The sequence below is a fragment of the Etheostoma cragini genome, chromosome 7 (genome assembly GCF_013103735.1).
Source record: "Etheostoma cragini isolate CJK2018 chromosome 7, CSU_Ecrag_1.0, whole genome shotgun sequence".
Taxonomy (NCBI): domain Eukaryota; kingdom Metazoa; phylum Chordata; class Actinopteri; order Perciformes; family Percidae; genus Etheostoma; species Etheostoma cragini.
In genome coordinates this window covers 5,714,139-5,720,757 of record NC_048413.1, presented here as the reverse complement: position 1 = coordinate 5,720,757, position 6,619 = coordinate 5,714,139, and the positions used below count along the sequence as shown (strand labels likewise).

At 42.1% G+C, this 6,619-nt stretch overlaps 1 protein-coding gene and 1 long non-coding RNA gene across 4 annotated transcripts in view; both read right to left on the bottom strand.

The window, feature by feature from the left end:
• LOC117947698 (zinc finger protein 501-like) overlaps positions 1 to 6,619 on the bottom strand; it is a 28,920-nt gene that overhangs the window by 6,888 nt on the left and 15,413 nt on the right. The gene's annotated exons all lie outside the window — the stretch shown is intronic.
• On the bottom strand, positions 58 to 627 carry LOC117947714. The gene is made up of 3 exons (XR_004657304.1): positions 530 to 627; positions 388 to 437; positions 58 to 179 (listed from the first exon to the last, which is right to left on the bottom strand). It is a non-coding gene; the product is annotated as an uncharacterized LOC117947714 (long non-coding RNA).

The window sequence follows — 6,619 nt, the reverse complement described above, 5'->3', positions numbered from 1 at the left end:
TATATATATATATATATATATATATATATATATATATATATATATGCCCGTTATAACCTCTTTGTTTTTCTTCCATGCAAGCTGTACTGTCTCAGCACATCATGCGTTGCATCTTGCCGCAGCATGCGGCGGATGGAATTGCCTCCAGTACAACCACCGAGGGTTGACAGGAAAAGTTGCTGTAAAACATATAGTAACAAATTATACATATAGTGTAGAGCTTGTACAATCTCATTTTGTAAGTGAGGCAGTTCCTATAAGATATTGGATTTTATGCAATTATATAGTGTTCGTCTTAGGGCAGGCCTATGGCCACTTAATTACCATATTGTTCCTCACTCACACTCACACTCACACACTCACACACACACACACCTTGAGTCTTACCTCTTATTTTGATCTCCATGTCTGAGCCACCTCCCTCTGTGTGAGTTCTTCTGTTTAAAACAACAAAAACGTTGTGTTACTCTAGTGATCCTTGGCATTAAATTGTACTTCATTGCGAATGCAAAATTCAAAGCAACTGTACCTTCGACTGGGTCCCAAGATGAAGTGGCAATCCGTGGTAGGGTCACTAAAGACTCATCCTGCTCTAGGCAACCAGCTGGTTTTCTGCATGGCGTTGATACACATAAAAATAAATTATTTATAATTATTATGTAAGATGATTAAGTTGATAGGTTGCCTGCACATGCACTTACAAAATATGAACCTATTCTAACCTAGAAAAAAAAATGTAAAAAAAACTTACATGCAGGTGCTGGAGGAAGTGTTATCTGCTGAGCTGAAAAAAGAGAGGAAGAGACAAACATCAGAACAATCACATGATATGCACAGTGTTGACTGTTCCAGACGCACGCTCCGTCCTGGACAGTTTATCTGGTCGTGCAACAGATTCATCTGTAATACAGAGACCATATCATTTGTACTGATTGCAAAATATGCAATTTGAAATATGTAAAGTCTATAATTAGGTCTTACCATCGCTTGGAGAATCTGTCATGAACCTCCTTGGGTGTCGACGCTGCCTTTTTTGGACACTTGCTTTATCTTCTGTCTCGATGCTGGAAGTGTCCCTCAGCCGCCGACACCGGTCCAAGGCTTTGGCGTAGGAATCTATGTTAAGAGAACATTTGTGGAAAATGAAAAGCATTTCCATACAGAGAAAATTATTTATTTACATATAGTATAGCAGCAATAGGTTACATGTACAAAGCCATATTTCTTTAACTGGATATTTGGCCCAGCTGCTGTTGGGCAAATGGCACGCTTTGACTTGGTGCTGTTAAGAACAACAAAAAAGTTAAAGTTTCTCTCAAGTTCCTTGTCATGCAATTGTATTTAATTGGAAAAATTCAAAGCCTATGTACAGTCAACGGGGTCCCAAACTGAAGTGACAGGCTGAGCTTGTGTTTGACCAGTGGTTCTCAACCGGGGGGGCGCGGACTCTCTCCCGGGGGGGCACGAGTAGACTACAGCATGGGAGGGGAAAAAAACTGTGCTCAACCACGGGAGCTGCCGTGAGCCCCTCTCCCGTCCAAAAGCACTCACAGTCAGCAGTAGCCTCACGCAGCAGGCACAGCCTGCAGTCAGAGCAGAGAGACGGGGTGTGAGCGTGGCCTAGCTGCTCGCGTTCAGCAAGTAGCTCCACTTGTGAAATGGACACATTGCATGGTCCATCGCGTAGCACTAGCTTCTAAAAAAAACTTCCGGTTGTCTTTGACTCCGTGCTGAACCAATCCGTGAAAATAATAAATCTAATCAAATCACGGCCGCTAAACTCTCGCTTGTTTAGGGTCCTCTGCCAGGAGATGGGTCAGGGCACAAACAGCTGCTTGTGCACACTGAAGTTCGCTGGCTCTCCAGGGGGCGGGTGTTACAGCGGTTGTATGAGCTGCAAGAGGAGGTCAAGTGGTTTTTGACAGAAATCAAATCAGATCTGGCGAAGCATCTGGATGACAATATGTGGCTTGCATCTCTGTCCTATTTGGTCGATATATTTGACCGCTTGAATGGCCTCAACCTGTCTTTGCAAGGCCGCAAAACTCACATTTTGCTCCTTGCGGACAAAGTGCACGCCTTCACACAAAAACTAGACCTCTGGCATGGCCGCATCACTCGAGGGAACTTCGACATGTTCCCCAGCCTTGCAGACTTTATCACCAATGCAGGCGCGTCACATGATTTCTCCTCCCTATTTCAGTCAGCGTCTGAGCACCTGTCAGCAATGAGAAAACAATTTGCGACGTACTTTAAAGAGGATTTTCGATCTTTGCGTGGGTTCGAGATCCGTTTGTGTGCACAGCAAACGAGCTATCAATTGATATACAGGAAGCTTATTGAGCTGAAGAGTGACAGTCGACTGAAGGAACTCTTTAGCTCCTGCCCTCTTTTGTCATTCTGGGCATCATTGATGCAGGAATACGCTGAACTCTGTGACGTCGCCTTGAAGATTCTTCTTCCTTTTGCGTCAACATATTTGTGTGAGGCAGGATTCTCAAAAATGACTGCACTCAAAACTAAATACCGTAATCGTGCACAAATCGAGGATGATTTGAGGCTAGGTTTATCAAACATTAAGCCAAGAATTGAGGATCTTTGCAAGGCAAAGCAGGCTCAGGTCTCACATTAATATCACCAACCTGCAAGCTTCTTTCAAAAATGCAGATGATGCCTACTATTAGACCTAGTGATAATAACAATAATAAAGCATAAATTAATATCAGAGGTCTGGTGCCAATTCCCAATTATAGCAATAGCCTAGTAATGATAAAAGGCCTACTGATGATGATGATGATGATAATAATAATAATAATAATAATAATAATAACAAAAAAGAATGTAACCTCATATAAATATATAGCAATAGCCTAGTAATGATGATAGGCCTAATACTACTCATATTAATACTAATAATACTACTACTACTAATAATAATAATATCTGCAAGCTCACATTAGAAGTCTGGTACTACTGCCAATTATAAAAAAATAGCCTAGTAATGATAATAGGCATACCTACCGCTACTGATGATGATAATAATATTAATAATAATAATCTGGGCCTAAAAATAATAGCCTATCTATCTATCTATCTATCTCTCTCTCTCTCTCTCTGTTCTCTGTTCGTGGTGTGTGGGGCGTAGGGCACTAGGGCCCCAACTGCAATGAACCAGCTTTGGGGGGGCCCAGCTTGCAAAAGGTTGAGAACCCCTGTTTTATACCTATCCAGCTCTGGGCGACCGGCTGGTTTCCTGTGTGGTGTTGACTCCTCTAAAAAAAAGTAGATATGAATATTGGTCAGTTCACTTATGGTAGGTTTCATGCACATGCCATTGCAAAAGATAAACCTATGCTGTTACGTTTAGACAATCACTTGTCTTGCAACTTACATGCAGGTGGTGGAGGTAATGACGTCTGCTGACATGAAAGGGAGACACACACATCAGAACAGTCACATGATATGAACCTGGTTGAATGATGTTCCACAGGAGTTAACTTAAAGACAGGGATTCCAGACACACACCCTGTAAAGGAATGCTCTCTTGTTTGTGGAAGAGATTCATCTGAAATAACAGATCATACAATTTGTACTGATTGCAAAAAGAATATTTAAATGTATACAGTTAGTGCAAACATTGTACGAACAGGATTTCTGCATTGTAGCCCAGATACTTTGTAATGGGGAGACACAGCATCCACAGAAATGCATGGCGTTAGTTTGTAAAGCCAGTATAGCAGCTGTGTAGCCTACACATATTACATCCCTTGCGCTTTCTTTCACTCAGCTTGTAGATAACTGCCTGAAGTGCGTTGCAAGATGGCCGCTGATCTACCTGCCTAAAGGACTTTGTACTGGCTTTTTTTAAGTACTGTACACTACAACTAATTAAAAAAAGTAACATGATGACACAAAACATACAATGCGACAAAGCAGACACGTCGTGCACAGCAGCAAACAAAGGGTATGCATGTATGCAATCCATGTAAAGCACAACTCTGGCCTGCCTTTTTTGAATAGGAGTGCTAGGGGCCCTTCTATAAGAGCATCAAAATCCACATTTTTAAAACACTAAGAAGGCTTGACACAACATGAGACTTTGCGCCAAGTCTCAACTTGGGCAACACATGAACTCAGCAATGACAACATTGTTTGTGCACAAAGAGTTTACTAAAAAGAAAAGACTTTGAGCAACTCATAGCGTAGCAAAATGATGACAAGGAGAAATATTTCTGCTAAAGTGAGTTGTTTACTTCAGCCAAACTTTTTTTTTTGTTCCACCTGATAAGAACCGAAACGTAACAAAGCCATCCGAGGTTTAATCTTAAACCACAAACCCTCCCATTACAACCACAACTTCATTAAACTGTAAAGTACTTGGCTTACCTTTCCGTGAGCTTAGGCTCATTCGAGATGAACTGCGCCTCGCTTGTAAAGTGGACGAGAGCAGGCAGCAGCAGCGGGGACAAAAAAGCTGCGGTTAAGACGGACAGTTTCCAGCCGATTCCTGCCACCTTTAGGCTGGACAGGAAGTGACGAAAACACTGTGGTGCGAATCCGATTTCATAAAATATAATCAGACCCACATTTCAGCTGGTACACAGTCTCTAGTTGTTTTAATTATGACAGAGTAGCTCTCAGAATGTTCTACATGTGATCTGTTGCTGATTAAAATTAACAACAGACTTTAGATGATCAGTGATCTGATCAGATTTAGTTTCTCTGACTTATAAGCATAACTATCAGCCACACAAACTGTGTTCTGAACAGAATAAGTCTTTAAAATCGGACAAAAACTAGTTTAAATCCCTCCAATTAAAAAATAATAAAAGTTTTATATAAAACATCATCATGTACAGTCAATCGTGAACCAATCAGCTGTTAAATCAGCTGAGAGGCCGGCGTTTCCCAGCATGCTCTGAGTCCGCCGGGCTCTTGCAGTCGGGGAAAACCAACTGCGGCCGCCTTGGTCTCGTGAGATTATCGTTGCCCACGTGTGCATGACGTCAGAGCAAGTCTGGATCAAGTCGGACACAAATCTAACGGGCATGCACCGGGCGCCGATCGCGGGTGATCGATTCTGCGCAGACCTGGCTCATCTCGAACGAGCCTGTCGGTACACGATCCGTCCTGCCTGCACGATCCGTTCTGCGCATGCGAAAGATGTTCAAGCATGCGCAGATGATAATTGTGTTTTACGAGGCTTCACGACACTGCACGATATTTTGCGTTCTTGGCCATCTTGCGCATGCGCAGAACGGATCGTGCAGGCAGGACGGATCGTGTACCGACAGAGCCTCTTGCGGAGTTGAGCAGCGTGGTCGGTCCTGTTGTGTTTTCTTCTTCACCTAACACGTGAATCGGTCACCTCAGAGCAGTGTCTCCCCTACTGGGTGGGTGTAACGGTTCGGTTTGCAAACTAAAGAAAGAGAAGTGAATTTTCTTAGTTGTGAAAATTGTTCTATTGATAGATTCTTATTTTAAGCATTTTCACTAATACAGTTATAAAAAAAAATTCAAGCACAAAAGTACTGTTTTAAGCTAAATTGATATTGCGTTAAAATAAATAGATTATCTTGCTATGCTGTTTATCTTACTTAGATTCAGGGCTGCCAACTTCCCCCCAAACCTTGGAGTGAGATTTTTATTTTTCAGCGTACAAAGCAATTTCTTTGGGTCTTTGGGGGGTCTGGGGGTATGCTCCCCCAGGAAAAAAAATTGAAAAATAAACCATTAAATGGCACTTTCTGGAGAGTTTTTTTGCAAAACAAATGTAGAAATCAAGTGTTACATGATATGTGCAAAACTGTAGGGCTAAGAGCCTTTGCATTGTTGTATCAATAGGTTTTAGGGCATTTAGCATTTACATTATTAACTTATTATGACATAAGAACTGACCCAGACAATGTGCCAAACATAATGAGCCACATGAAGAGACGGTAGCATTTGCCAGCAACAGCTGAGAAGATTTGGGTCCGTGGTGAACAGGTCCAGGGATCCCTGCCTGGTGTAGGGACCAGGGACCCAAAGTTAAATTAATGTTGAGGGATCAACTAAGACCACTGAAATTCTAAAGAAGGAGAACCACTGAGTTACATAAATTCTATTCCTTTAACTTCTTGGGCGGACGGTTCCCGTGCACGGGACGTAAACTCGCCATTTTTCGGAAGTGCTGACTTCTTTCCAAAATTGTAAGCATTAAACCGTCATAAACACGCTCATGCCATACATCATTTGAAAGCTTAAAGTCTCCTGATTCCATCGAGCCCACACACGAAGCAATAAGGTGACTCACAACGGTGATAATCATGTTCTGAAGTAAAGAAACACAGAAAGATTTGAGTCTAATCGAGTGTGTGTTTCCTACCTGTCTCCTCGTGTCTTTAATCACAGCGGTGAAAGATCGCCCAAAACCTTAGTTTCCTACATCGCAAACACCCTAAGGTATTAGAATAAGCCTTGTAATCCATAATTATCTGGTCCCCTCACAATCTTGTAGTTTCGTCCCAAGTTTTGACGTAGAGAAATCTAGAGAGTGCAACATTTCTTGGTTTCTATCGTGTGTATCTTTTTCCGTGAGCACGCTACAGCAAAACCAAAGACAGCGTTACATTCTCTG